The sequence below is a fragment of the Panthera onca genome, chromosome D1 (genome assembly GCF_046562875.1).
Source record: "Panthera onca isolate mPanOnc1 chromosome D1, mPanOnc1 haplotype 2, whole genome shotgun sequence".
Taxonomy (NCBI): domain Eukaryota; kingdom Metazoa; phylum Chordata; class Mammalia; order Carnivora; family Felidae; genus Panthera; species Panthera onca.
Genome location: NC_138348.1, coordinates 102,715,478 through 102,730,111, shown reverse-complemented (window position 1 = coordinate 102,730,111; position 14,634 = coordinate 102,715,478). Strand labels below are relative to the sequence as shown.

Sequence of the window (14,634 nt, the reverse complement as noted above, 5' to 3'; positions counted from 1 at the left end):
AAAATGTTAGATAATGTATGTTTTAGACCATCAAGACGATCACATGTTTATTCTCTTTTACCCTAATAAAGTGTCAAGTTAGGATGCTTTCAGCCACAAGTAACAGAAAGTATGACCCAAACCTGCTTAAGGAATATGAACATTTATTATCACATGTAGACAATCTCCAGGGATGGTATAATCATTCTTCATGTCTGATTTTCTTGGCTTTGCATCCTACATTGTTTGTGTTTGTTCTTAAATGTCCTTCCCCTGTCCAGATGGATTCTTTGACAATACAAATCGAATTATTTGTAGAGATTGGTTCTAGGGGTTTTGTATATTTATGCTTTAGCAAACGGAGTTTAAAAACATGTTGATCTGATTTCTAATTACATAGTCATGTGGGTAGACAATATTAGTGCCTTGTGTAATAGTCATGTCCCAGGCATCAGTGACATACACACCGAGATCTTTGAAAATGTCCTCATGGTACGATATTGAATGTAACCACGGAAGTTTCCAAACCTGACTGTGTGTATGTGCATCTTCCTGTTTTCTGTCTTAAAGGTCACTTTAGTGGCTGGGCTTCTTAGGAATAGTAGTGTAATAGCTTCTCGGGCATTCATGGCCCTGCAAATGAAAATGTCAATGGGGAAGGGCCTGAAGTGTTGGCCACGTGTGATGACGATGGCTGTGCTTTTGTCATCTGATATCCCATCATTTTCCTGAGGAATATAACCCTCGTCTATCCCAGAGTAGAGCTGAAGGGTGACAAAAGAGTACCTATGTTTTTTGCCACTGAATCTGAATGTGTCTTTCTGCACCCAAGAATAAATGCTTCTCAAAAATTCCAGTTCCAGGAAGATGAAAAAAGTTTATAAAAAAATAAAATTTTAACTTGAAGGCAATGATTATTCTATCATTTAAAATAGTCATCCATCTAGATTATTTCTTACTGGAACATCCTACGCTTTGGGGTAGATTATCTGTTCGTATGTGTGAAATATCAATCAAAATGTAAAGTTTTCATTGGAATTCATAAGGAGAAACACCATTTCTTGTGAAAATGGGAATAAAACGTTTTAAATTAAAAGGCTCAAACCTAGAAAGTGAAATGAAGTTGAAAATAAGACAATCAAAGTGAGAGAATAGAGATCTCATTAATAGTACTTTAATATCAGCCTGAATTTCTAAAATAATATAACATAATTACATACTTTTTTACAAGTTTGGATAAGTATTCGATCCAGTGATGCAAGGTAGAGTCTCCCAGGAGATAAATGAATGTTCCTTTCAAAGAGCCATTTATCTCCATTGTATTTAACTGAATCTGGTTACAAAATGTAATCCACCTTCCTTCTGAAGTATAACCACCAGGGACAGGAGTCTTCATTCTGACTTGGCATTATCCTTTTAATTTTTCACTCTAATAACAGAGACACTTGTGGTAAGTGATTTTATTGGCGTAAGTTAAATATCTAATCTTTCTCTGTCCTTCACTTTTTGATTTCTTTCTCATACTCCTGTTTCCTAATTCCTTCCTCCTACTATTCTTTGATCACCAGCTTTGTTTTAGCCACTTGTATGCATTTCTTTGAGATTTTGAGTCATCTTGACTCCTCCTTGTTCGTTTTCTCCCAAATCTGGTTGTTAGCTAAGTTTTGAAGTTTTGCCATCACTGCAGACTCTTTAGTGACTTAGGCTTTTGTCTCTAACCTGAATATTAGTGATCTGACAGTTGGTGTCCTTGCACCAAATTACTTACCTTTGTTCCATTAGTGAAGCAGTGGTCTTATTTTTTCTATGAAATTTTTATAGGAATATTTTTTTTGTTAACAAAATAGCTTAAAATATAGTATGTCTGCATTTTAAAAAGTCCAAACACTATGAAATACGTAGCTTGAATGGATATATTTAGATAGGATTTCACAAAAACTAACATACAGCCGACAGTGCTAATCAATATTCTGAGATTTTCCAGCAAGTTCCATTAGATTTAGAGGCTCTGTTGGCACATAGTCTGCTTTCCAAGGCATTGCAGGTAGCAATGCACCGAAAGTTTTGCTATGGCATAATGAAAATCCTCAGATATTTTACCTGTCTTGGTTCCTTTTCACTCAGTACATGCCCCCCTCCCCCACCACCGAGTTCATGCCTTGTATTTTAGGTTTGTTACAAAGCATTTCTATACTGATATCATATTCTGTATTATCTAGAAAGCAAATAATAATGACTTAAGCATATACATTTATTTATCCCTCACAAAACAGTCCTAACTTGAGCAAGCTAGGGCTGATATGACATTACATGCTTTCAAGGACACTTTCTGTCTTGTTCTAATTTTTTTTTTTTTGAGAAGGTATGATAATCTTAACTTTTTAATTTTTTATAGCTATATTGAGATATACTTGGCATACAAATTACTGCATGTATTTAATGTACACAGCTGAACGAGTTTGAACATATGCATGCACCCATGATACCACCGTCACAACGGAGGTGCTATTCTTATGACTTCAGTCTCATCATCTAACATGGATCTTTCATCTCTCAGCATTATATCGAGAGTTCAGCCGGTAGGAAGCAGAGGTCAAGGTGTTTTACTTTTAAAGGCATGACCCACAAGTTTCCCATATCACTTGCGCTCATAATCCAGTCAAAAATCTAGTTATGGCTACCACCAGCTTCAAGGAAGACAGCCTGTAGTTGGGTGATCACAGGCCTAGCTAAAATTGCAGTGTTTTATTACCACAGAGGGAAGGGAGAATGGGAAGTGGAAGACCACACCCAGTCTTTGCTTTACTCTGCATGCTTAGCACCCCCAGAGGCCTTGCAGTCTCTGGCTGTCTGTCTCCACAGAATATTCATAAGCATGGTTGTACTGTGTTTGTAACCTACAGACAAAGTGGAAAAATGGTGCTAGTGGAAGAATTGGAAAATTCTGAACTATTCCAGGATTACCTGAAAGAATTGTTAAGTTATAGTGATTAGGCTTGCTCATGAGAGTTTCCATAATCCTATAATTATATCAAAACTTCAGTGTGACATGTTTGGGGTTCTGTGAGGTTTGATAGCATTGTGCCTGGATGACTGACGATTATAACCCTGGAATCTTAATAATCCTAATGTACTGGCATACTTTGGTAGGAAGATATAGCCTTTGTGCTTATTATTGTAAACCATATCTTGTACAATATATATGTGTCAGAGTATTCATTTTGCCATGTGTCAAACTAAGTGCTTTGAAAGACTATCTCAAATATATAACGAATTTTTTAAATTAAAATTAAAATTTTTTTTCATTTTATTTATTTTAGAGAAAGTACAAACAGGAGAGGGACAGAAAGGGAGACAGATTCCTAAGAAGGCTCCATGCTCAGGGTAGACCTGTTGTGGGGCTCTATCCCACCACCCTGGGATCATGACGTGAGCCAAAATCAAGAGTCAGTTGCTCAACTGACTCTTGAAGGTCCAATGAGGTCCTAGGTGCCCCTACGACAAATTTTCTTATGATTAGTCTTAATGTTTATTTTACTTAACATTATTATCAATATACTGTTAAGCCTACTCCAGAATTATTAAGATTCCATTAGACTTGTTGATTAAAGATTATGGCAGGGAGACTAGCATCCCCCCCTCTGCTAAGATATCTGCATTCTAATTCCTGGGACCTGTGAATGTGTTACCTTCCATGGCAAAAGGGAGTTTCCAAATGTGATGAAAGGTATGGATTTTGGGATGAGAGATAATCCTGGATGATCTAGGTGGGACCAACCTAAATCTCATTAGTCTTCAAAAGTGGGAGACGGAGGGCAGAAGAGTGGATCACAAAGATGTTATGGGGGACTTGGCCTACTGTTGTAGCTTTGGAAAATGGAGGAAGGGGGCTGTGCAGAACAAGGGCACCTCTAGAAGCTGGAAAAGGTGAGGAAGCTGATTCTGCCCTACAGCCTCCAGAAAGGAATGCTGCCCTGCTCAACTTTTGTTTTAGCTCAGTGAGACAGATATTTGACTACTGAACTACAGAACTGCAAGATGATATATTTGTATTATTTTAAGCCACTATGACACTTTTCAACATCAAATCATCCCGTCCAACAACAAAATTTATATAAATAGAAGAAAAAAAACCACCCTTATTTTATATCCCTTAGTAACATTAAAACATTTTTTCTGTAGGTCATACACATTTTGTTAAATTTGTGAAATGGCCTTTTAAAGCACAAAGTGGATTGTATCACTTTCTTCCTTAGTTGATTTTTGTAGCTTTCAAAAGCCTTCTGAATGAACCCTCAAGTTCTCAGCAGAGTATATGAGAACCTCCATGATTTAGTTTCTTTTTTCTAGTCTCTTCCTTTGCTGTATTTCCTCAAATACTTCCACTCCATTGGCCTATTGATACCAAATTAAACTTGAATTATTTTTAACAATAAATTTTTTAGTAATTTCCCATGCAGTGTTTACCCTTTATCTCATGTAATATGCATAAAAAATTAAAAATTACTCAAATCTAAATTATATCCTAGATTATTATTTGCTAAGCCTGGAAATCCTACTTATGATCCTTATGAGTTTTCTCTTTTGCCTCATTCTTTGTCTACAGATATCCTTCAGGGCTAAGTCAAATATAAACTTTAACATAAGCCCTCTACCTTTTACTTTCTTTATAGAATTGCTACATTGAATGTCTTTCAGACTGCAACCTTGCTGAACATTTATTTTTCTCCATTTGCCCATAATGCCTCATATCTATTAGAACCTTGATAAACATTTGCAGAATACATGAATAAATATTAGGCAATAAATCATTAGTTGAAATAAATCTCAAAATGAATGTTATTGGTAAACTCAGATAAGCTTTAAAGAAAGTTATTTTAAAGCCTAGTATAAACATTATTCTAAGTAACATGGCTTTACAGTTGCCACTAAAACACATTTAATAAAATGGAAACTCCATATAAAATTGCTAAGTGCATAAACTAAAGGTTAGGAAGTTATGCCAACAGAGAATTCGGCCAACCAAACCAAAATGTTCCAACTCTGAAGCCGTGGGTAACCATCAAAGACATTTGCACAGTGCCCCAGACAGAATCACCAACTCTAGGAGATGCGCTACCATGTTTAAATATGAATGTAGAATATTGATACTTTCCCCTTTAGGAAAAATGGCTATGAAATCTGCTATAAAACAAGTTGGAAATAATTTCTTTGAACTGATTTCTCTCTTTAAAATACAAGGTGATTGATACCACAGACACCTGCTAGGACTTGAGCTCCAGGACATCCATGATTACTAGGACTGGTACTGATCACCATCCCCCTGTGTAAGAATGACTCTTGGAAGATCCAGGACAAGCACCACCTACCATAGGACAGAGCAAACTTACTGTTACACTGGGAGATGTCAATGACTTTAGGAGGTTTCATCATTTCAACTGCCACATTGGACCTTCAAAAAATAAGATCATAAATTGGCCTTCTGTCTGTCCACACAATACAGGTAATAGAACTCTTTTGCTTGTAAGAAATAACTTAAAATTTTCTACAACTGACAACTATTATTGTTGTGAATTTTGCATATATTGGGCATTGTATGTGGATTAGCATTTTGGAAAACTCTCTCCCTGTCTGAGAGCATGTCAAGTCCAGGGCCACTCTGCTCATCTGCCACATGCAATCAGTGTGTCCTCGAAATTTGTGATTCAAAATATTTACCTGATATGCAAGTTGTCTTCTCTCGTTTCCACATCATTTTTTGAAGTTCACGTAATATTTTTCTTGGATTAATGTGGGCCTCTAATTAACCAAGCTGTCTCAGTTTTACCCCACCTAAATTTTCAACACAACTTCCAGAACACCCTTTCTAGTTGCAAATGTAACTGTATTCATTACTCTTTAAAATCCCAACCTCTTCCTTGAGGAGTTCAGGCTCTTTAGCATGGTCTGCAGACCTTTTGTCACAGGGTTGCTGCTTATTTATACATGTTTCTTGCTGTGCTTACCTCCCATTTTTTCCTAGAAATTTGCCTTCTGACAATCGTAAACCTTATCAAGGAAGGTAATGCATTTTTCTGATCTGCTATTTCCCTATTATCTATCAAAGTGGCTGGCAGAAAGTGGTGTTTAGTCTGATGCATGAATCAATGTACATTGTATTTCTTTCCTCCAGCTGATGAAAGACTACCTTCCTGCTTCAAAGCTCTTATCCTCCCTTTGACTCACTGTTTCAAACCTGTGTACATGTGTATGTAAGTGATAGCAAGCAGAAAGGGGATAAAGGGGGAACGGGGATCCAGGTGCTAGGTACAATGGATAGAAGTGGTACTTAATTTTCTGCTGTGGATGACTCCTTAGGTTCAAGTCAGAAAAAGGAAGAGATCACATTTTCATCCATTACTGTGACTTTAGGCCTCAGGATGGTTAGTGGGTAGGAAAAGATTTGGTGAGGTACACCATCAGAGATAAAAGGGAAAGACCAGAAACCCAATTGAACTTTTACTTCTTTCAGAGACTACAGATCAACACCTGGAAAAGTACATAAGACCTGAAATGTGTGTTGTTTTTCCGTGTTTGCTATCCATACTTTACTTCCTCTCAGCATATTTTTTGAAAGTGTAAGGGAGGAAAACTGCAAACTTGACTTTGAAAACCACCAAGAAAGGTGTTGTTGAGAAGCTAACATTACAGTCTGTCATCAACTTTAGGAAAAGTGAATCCCCAGGAATGAAAAGAGGAAATGGACTGAGCCCTTGAAACTTACAGGAAGTTATTAAAGGAGCAAAGGAGTCTGGAACTGACAGGTTTTCTCAGGGCTTGGACCAAGTTCAAGGATTTGTGGTGGTACCTAGTTACCCTTCGCAAAGTGGCTTATGAAGAGACCCTGATACTTCATTCTAAGCAATGAAATTTTCCAGCTTAATAGAGATCCAGGAGGCCAGGAAGTGAGCATCTGTGTGTGAGTAAGGGAAGAAAGGCATGGCCTTGATGCAGCTCTGATAGGAGAAATAGGCTTTCAACCCAGTTTGTGGAGGACTGTTTGAGGGATTTTAAGAATCACTCCATTGCAACCTGGGGAGTATGGACTCCTTCAGCCTGAGCAGTACATGCTGAGGAATATCTGATCTTGAGATCAAATGGAGATGACCAGTAGAAGTTGGATTTTTGGAAAGATTACTTAGGATGCAGTATAGACAACGGATTAGGGGGGGAAAGTTGGTGGGAGGGAAGCTGTGACAAGTAATCTAGATGAGATGATGATGATCTGAACTCAGCAGCACTAGGCTTGGAGAGAAGTGGGTAAATGCAAAAGATATTTAAGAGGTAGAATTTACACAATTTGATACAGGGGATGAACGTACATGGGCGTTCCATACTTCATCAAAGAATCCTTTTTTTTGGCATAACATTTTAAACACATATCAGAATACCTTTACACTGAACATATTTTGTAAGACCTAGGTCTGTGGTAAAGGATGTGTGTTTTCATGGGAAAGTACAGGTACATATAATACGGAGTTCCACTTTGGGCAGGAACATTTTGGTGAGAATGCCAACCTTGGGAGTGGAAATCATAAAAAGAGGTCTCCTAAACACTCCACTTATCGAGTAGGACAGCTATCTGAAAGTGTTATGTTCAATATTAATTGAATGTAGCTCTGCCCACAGAACTTCCCGGTTATCTAAAAGTATATTGATGTGTACAAAAAGGCTTTTTTCCTTCACAGCAGGATAAGACATTTCTCAATTCCTGGTGGCCCTGTGAGTCAGAGCCTCACAGTGTGTGTGCTGAGGTTTCAGGTAGTAGAAGGCTTCTTGGTCTTGGGTATACAAGTACTCCCACAGCTCATACGTGAGTTTGGGGTCAGGCCAAATTCAATGAAGACATGAGTAGTTCCATTAACAAATTTACCATTGAAAATAACCCTGTCGTAGCCTTGGCTCCTTGCCCTCCAGAATACTCCTTCACTGGGGTGGATGATCAGGAGAGATGGAGAGCTGGCCTTCCCAGAACAGACTGAAGCTGACAAGGTAGGTGCTGTTGTTGAAGTCTGCCTCCATTCGTGTCGTGCCTGCTTTTTGAGATGGGGAGCATATCCCAGATCCCAGCCCTCCGGGAATCACCACCAATTTCCTTCCTGCATCCCCAGGGGTCCCTCACCTCCATTAGGATGTCTAACTGCCCCCTCCCCCCACCGTGGAGAACAGTGCTGTGCTGTGTGCAGCACGAGGGGTGGTGTTCATGCGGGTGAAAGATCTGAGTGGGGTCAGCGGGTCTAGTTTCTCTCTGATTCCCTTTATTCTTTGCTCAGTCTCTGTTGGTGACTTTAACAGTATCAGTGATAGTTCAGGGTATAAGGATTTCATTGAAGTGTTCCATTGATAGAATGAGATCACTAAGTTTAGACCAGACCCAAGCTGACATTACCAGGTATGTGACATAATGAAATGAACCTCTTCAAGTCATTTTAGTTATGAATTGTAATGTTTATTTGCCTATAATCATCAGTATTATTTAAACTGATAATTTTGAAAGACATGTAAATATCTTAAATATTTATTTTCAACTTTAGTTGATATACATTGTTATATTTCTGTCAGGTATATGACATAGCGATTTGCCATTTCTGTACATTACAAAATGTTCACCACAGTCAATGTAACCTTGTGTCACTATACAAAGTTGTTATACTATTATTATTTATAAATGGAAGATGGTACTTCTTAATCCCCTTTATGTGTTACGGTTATCCCTACTCAGGCAACCAATAGTTCTGAGTCGATTTCTGCTTTTCTTTATTTGTTTATATTTTAGATTCCACATATAAATGAAATCATACGGTTTTTGCCTTAATTCATTTAGCATAATATCCTCTAGTTCCATCCATGTTGATGCAAATGGCAATATTCCATTCTTTTTCATGGCTGAGTAATCTTCTATTTTGTATGTACCCTGTATCTTCTTTATCCATTCTTCAATTGATGGACACTTAGCCACATCTTGGCTCATGTAAGCAATGTTTCAGTAAACATAAGGGTGCATATGTCTTTCTGAATGAGGGTTTTCATTTTCTACAGGTAAATACCCAGAAGTATAGTTACTGGATGGCTTGTCTATGTTTTTTTAAAGCTTATTTGAGAGAGAGGGTACCAATGGTGGGAGAGGCAAGACAGCTCCACGGTGACATCCGTGAGCCTGATGCAGTGCCCACACACATAAATCGCGAGATCATGACCTATGCCGCGTCAGATGCTCAATGGACTGAGCCACTCAGGTGACCCAAGGTATTACTATTTTTAACCTTCAAGGAATCTTCCTATTGTTTTTGCCTACAGGATGCATTTATATTCCCACCAGTAGTGCACTAGAGTTCCTTTTTCTCCACATATTTGCTAACACTTGTTGTTTCTTGTCTCGGTGCCATTCTGACAGCTGTGAGGTGATAGCTCATTGTGTTTTTGATTTGCATTTTTCCGATGATGAGTGACGTTGAGCATCTTTTCATGTGTCTGACTTATTTGAAAAATGACTGTCGAAAAAAAAGTCCTCTGCCCATTTTTAAAATAAGGTTGTTATTTTTGGTGTTGAGTTTTGTGAGTTCTTTATATAGTTTGAATATTAATACCTTATTGGATATATCATTTGCTAATATCGTCTCCCATTGAATAGGTTGCCTTTTCATTTTGTTGAAAATTCCCATCACTGGGCAAAATCTTCTGGTTTGACATAGTTCCAGCAGTTCATTTTTGCTGTGTTTCCCTTACCTGAGGAGATGTCCATAAAATGTTGCTAAGGCTAGTGTCCAGGTTATTCTTTAAGTGTTTTGTGGTTTCATATCTTCCATTTTGCGTTTATGGTGTAAGAAAGTGGTCCAGTTTTTGCAACACTATTTATTGAAGAGACTATGTTTTCTCCTTTGTATATTCTTGCCTCTTCTGTCATATATTTATTGACCATAAATGTGTAGATTCCTGGAATCTCTACCCTGTTCCCTTGATATGTGTTGATATTTTTGACAAATCTGGGATTCTGAGATCTCTCGTTTTGTTCTTTTTCAAAATTGCTTTTGCAATTTGGGGACTTTTGTAATTCCATGAGTATTTTAGGATTGTATGTTCTAGTTCTGTGGGAAAAGAAACTGTTGGTATTTTGATCAGGATTGCATGGAACCTATAGATTGCTTTGGGTAGAAGGTACAGTTTAACGATATTAATTCTTCCAAACCATGAGCATGGTTTCTTTCCTCTGGGTCTTATAGTTTTCAAGTATAGGTCTTCCACCAACTTGGTTATATTTATTCCTAGGTTTTTTATTCTTTTTAATGCAATTTTAAGTGGGATTATATTCTTAATTTTGTATCCTGAATTTTGATGAATTCATTAGTTTTAACAGTGTGTTGAAATCTTTAGGGTTTCCATATATGGTATCATGTCATCTAGAAATAGTAACAGTTTTGCATCTTCCTTACCAATTTAGATAACTTTATTTCTTAGTCTTCTCCAATTGCTGCAGCTAGTACTTCTAGTAGTATGTTGAATACAAGACATGAAGCTGGACATCCTTTTCTTGTTCCTGATCTCAGAAGAAAGGCTTTAGTTTTTCATCCCTGAGTATGATGTTGGCTGAGGATTTGTCATGTACTGCCTTTCTTATGTTGAGGTATATTCCCTGTACACATACTTTGTTAAGAGTTTTTATCATAAATGAATGCTGAATTTTGTCAAGTGCTTTATATGGTTTCAGGAGTAGGATCCAGTGACTCATCTCTTCCATATGATACGTAGTGCTCATCCTGAAAAGTGCCCATGTTAATGCCCGCCACCCGTTTAACCCACCCTCCCTTCCAGCAACCCTCTGTTCTCTATATTTGAGTCTTATGGTTTGCCTCCCTGTTTTTATCTTATTCTTACTACCCTTCCCCCATGTTCATCTGTGGAGTTTCTTAAATTCCACATGAGTGAAATCATATGATAATATTTCTCTGACTTATTTCGCTTAGCATAATACCCTCCAGTTCCATCCACGTTGTTGCAAATGGCAAGACTTCTTTCTTTTTCATCATTTGGCATTGTGTGTGTGTGAGATATATATGTATATCACATCTTCTTAATCCATCACTTGATGGACATTTGGGCTCTTACCATAATTTGGATAGTGCTGCTATAAACATTGGCATGAGTGTGCCCCTTCAAATCAGTATTTTGTGTCCTTTGGATGAATGCCTAGTAGTGCAGTTGCTGGGAACAACACGAAAAGGCAACCAATGGAATTGGAGAAGATATTTGCAAATGGCACATTGGATCAAGGGTTAGTAACCAAAATCTATAAAGATCTTACCAAACTCAACACCCCCAAAGCCCAAATAATCCAGTTAAGTAATGGGCAGAAGAAATGAATGGACATTTCCAGATGGCAAACAGACCTATAAAACATACTTAATATCACTCATCATCAGAGAAATACAAATCAAAACCAATTCTGACCACCTCACACTGGTCAGAATGGCTAAAATTAACAACTCAGGAAACAGTAGAGAAAGGGGAACCCTTGTGCACTGTTGATGGGAATGCAAACTGGTGCAGCCACTCTGGAAAACAGTCTGAAGTTTCCTCAAAAAATTAAAAGAGTGACCTCTTTTAATGTCCATCACTCATTTAGCCCATCCTTCCCCCCACCTCCCCTCCAGCAACCCTCAGTTTATTCTGTATATTTAAGACTCTTATGGTGTGCCTCTCTGTTTTTATATTATTTTTCCTTCCCTTCCCCTATGTTCATCTGTTGTTTTTAAATTCCACAAATGAGTGAAATCATCTGTTATTTGTCTTTCTCTGCCTGACTTATTTGGCTTAGCATAATACTTTCTAGTTCCATCCACATTGTTGCAAATGGTAAGAGTTAATTTTTTTATCCCCGGTTTCTTTTTTCAAATAATGAACTCTGTTTTAAAGTATTTCATTGTTTTTTTTCCTTTTACTAATTTTGGGTGTGTTTTTTATTTTTCTAACTCCATTAAGTGTTGTTTCTGATGGCTCTATTGTCATAAATGTCCCTCTAGGAACTGCTTTTGTTGTGTCTCAAAGATTTTTGACCATGATATTTCCAGTTTTATTTGTGTCCTCATGTTTAAGTTCCTTCTTGTTTTCTCCATTAATTAACCCATTGGTTGTTTAGTAGTATGTTGTTTAACATCCCTGTTTTCTTGTTTTTCTAGTTTTATTTTTGTAATTGATTTCTAGTTTCATACCATTGTGTTTGGAAAAGATCAATCTTTTTGAATTTATTTAAATTTGTGTTCTTACATATAATCTATCCTGGAGAGTGTTTTATGTGTATATAAAGAACGTGTGTTCTGCTGTTTGTGGATGGCATGTTATGTGTATATTTTAAGTTCCTTTGGTCTAATGTGTCATTTAAAGCCACTCTTTCTTATTGACTGTGTGGATGATCTTTCTATTGCTATAAGTGGAGTGTTCAAGTTCCCTACTATCAGTGTGTTATTGTCACTTTCTCCCCTATGTCTGTTAATATTTTTTTTATATACTCAGGTGCGTCTATGATAAGTGCACAGATATTTACAATTGTATCTTCTTGTTTATCACTTTATTATTATTCATTGTTTCTTAGTTTATTATGTCTGATATAAGTATAGCTACACTGGCTTTTTCCCCCTGCTTCTATTTGCATGGAATATCTTTATATATTCCTTAACTTTCAGTTTGTATGTGTCTTTAGGTCTGAAGTGGGTCTCTTGTAAACAACCTATAGGTGGATCTTTTTTTTTCTTTTTGAAATCCATTCAGTCTGTCTATTTTGATTGGAACATTCAGTCCATTTAAGGTAATTATTTAATATAGATGTGCTTGTTCCCATTTTGTTAATTTTCTTTTCCTTTTTTCTTCCCTTGTGATTCCTTTCTTTTATAGTTTGATTTGTGGTTACCATGATGTTCATATATAACATCCTATGCATATAGCACTTCATGTAAAGGTGACTGTTGCTTAAGTTTGAACACATTCTAAAAGAATTATTTTTTTACTCCCTCTTCCATGTATATGAAATATTTCCTATCTTTTTTGTATCTCTTAACTAACTATATAAAATTGGTATTTTTGGTCTGCTTTTTCTCTATTGGCTTTTTCCTTTCAAAGAAGTCTAATATGTCTTATATATGGCCATTTTAGTGGTGATATACTCTAACTTTTGTTCATCTGGAAACTTCTTTATGTCTCCTTCAATACTGAATGCTAACCTTGCTGGTTTCAGTATACTTGGTTGTAGGTTTTTTCCTTTCAGTACTTCAAATATACCATACCACTGCATTCTGGCCTGCAAAGTTTCTGCTCAAGAATCAACTTAAAGCTTAAAATGGGTTTTCTTGCAAGTAAGCAATTGCTTTTCTTTTGCTCCTTTAAAAATTCTCTTTAATTTTTATGTCATAATTAGTATCTGTCCTGATGTGGGCCTTTTTGGGTTCACACTGGAGCTCTCTGTCGATCCTGGAGCTTGATGTCTGTTTCGTTCCCCAGTGTAGGGAAGTTTTCAGTGATTATTTCTTTAAGTTTTCTATGTGAATTGCATTATCCTTGATGTTGTCCTAGAGGTTTCTTCTTTTAGATCACTGATCTGTCCTGCATCTTGTTATCTGCTGTTGATTCTCTGTACTATATTTTTCATTTCAGTTGTTGTACTTTACAGCTCTGATTGGTTATATTTTCTGCTTCCTTGCTGAAGTTTTCAAGCTGCTCATCCACTCTTCTCTCAAGTATGGTGGTCATCTTCATGACTATTGCTTTGAACTCTTGATCAGGTAGGTCATTTATCTCCATACTGTTAATTGTTTTTCTGAAGTTGTGTTGTTCTTTCATTTGGAACATACTCATCTTTTTCCTCATTTTGTCTGACTCTGTTTGTCTCTATGTATTAGGTCAGCTACGTCTCCTGGTCTTAACAAATCTTGGGGTTTCCTTTAGTGCAGTACTTACTGTTTAGTAGAACCAGATGTTCCAGTGGTGTCTCCTATGTTTGCAGCTGGGTGAAAGTCCTGGGTACAACTTGCCACGGGTTTGGTGGTAAGCAGGGCTGCCTCCTTCTCTCACTAGGGCAAGACTTGCTTTGGAGTGGTGCTGGTTCTGGACCGGGTTGACCACAAGGCATGGCAGGGTAACAGTCGCTATACAGGAACACCTGCAATGGTAAGTCCACAGGATAGATGTCGAATGACCAACTAGCACCTACCTGTGTCAGGCCAGCTAGGCTCAAGAGGGGCAAGAAAAGTGGTACCTGCCCCCCTGACACATGTCCTACATGTGTAGCTTGGGCACTTTTCAAACTGCTGCCTCTGTGGTCTCATTGTACTTGAGCCCTTTAAGGGTGTATCCCTCTTTCTGATAGCCCTCCACTCTTACTGAAGTTAACCCCCTGCTTATTTTCAAAGCCTGATGTTATGGGCTCATTGAGCCAATGCAGATCCCTGTGACTGAGGGTGCCCAATGAGGGACTTCAAACCCTCATCCTTCAGGGAGGACCTCCACCCCTGTGATATCCTTCCTGCTGGTTGGTCACTGCGGGTTTTGTCAGGACTGCATCTCTGCCCATCGTACCTTTCTAGATGTAGCTTTGTCTTCGTATCTTTAACTGTGGAAAAGCTGTCCTGC

General features: G+C 37.6%; 2 pseudogenes; both read right to left on the bottom strand.

Annotated features, from left to right (window-relative positions):
* Positions 1-330: 330 nt before the first annotated feature.
* Positions 331-14,330, bottom strand: LOC132662250 (NXPE family member 1-like; annotated as a pseudogene).
* LOC144612894 (NXPE family member 1 pseudogene) lies at positions 6,382-9,498 on the bottom strand (annotated as a pseudogene).
* Positions 14,331-14,634: the final 304 nt, after the last annotated feature.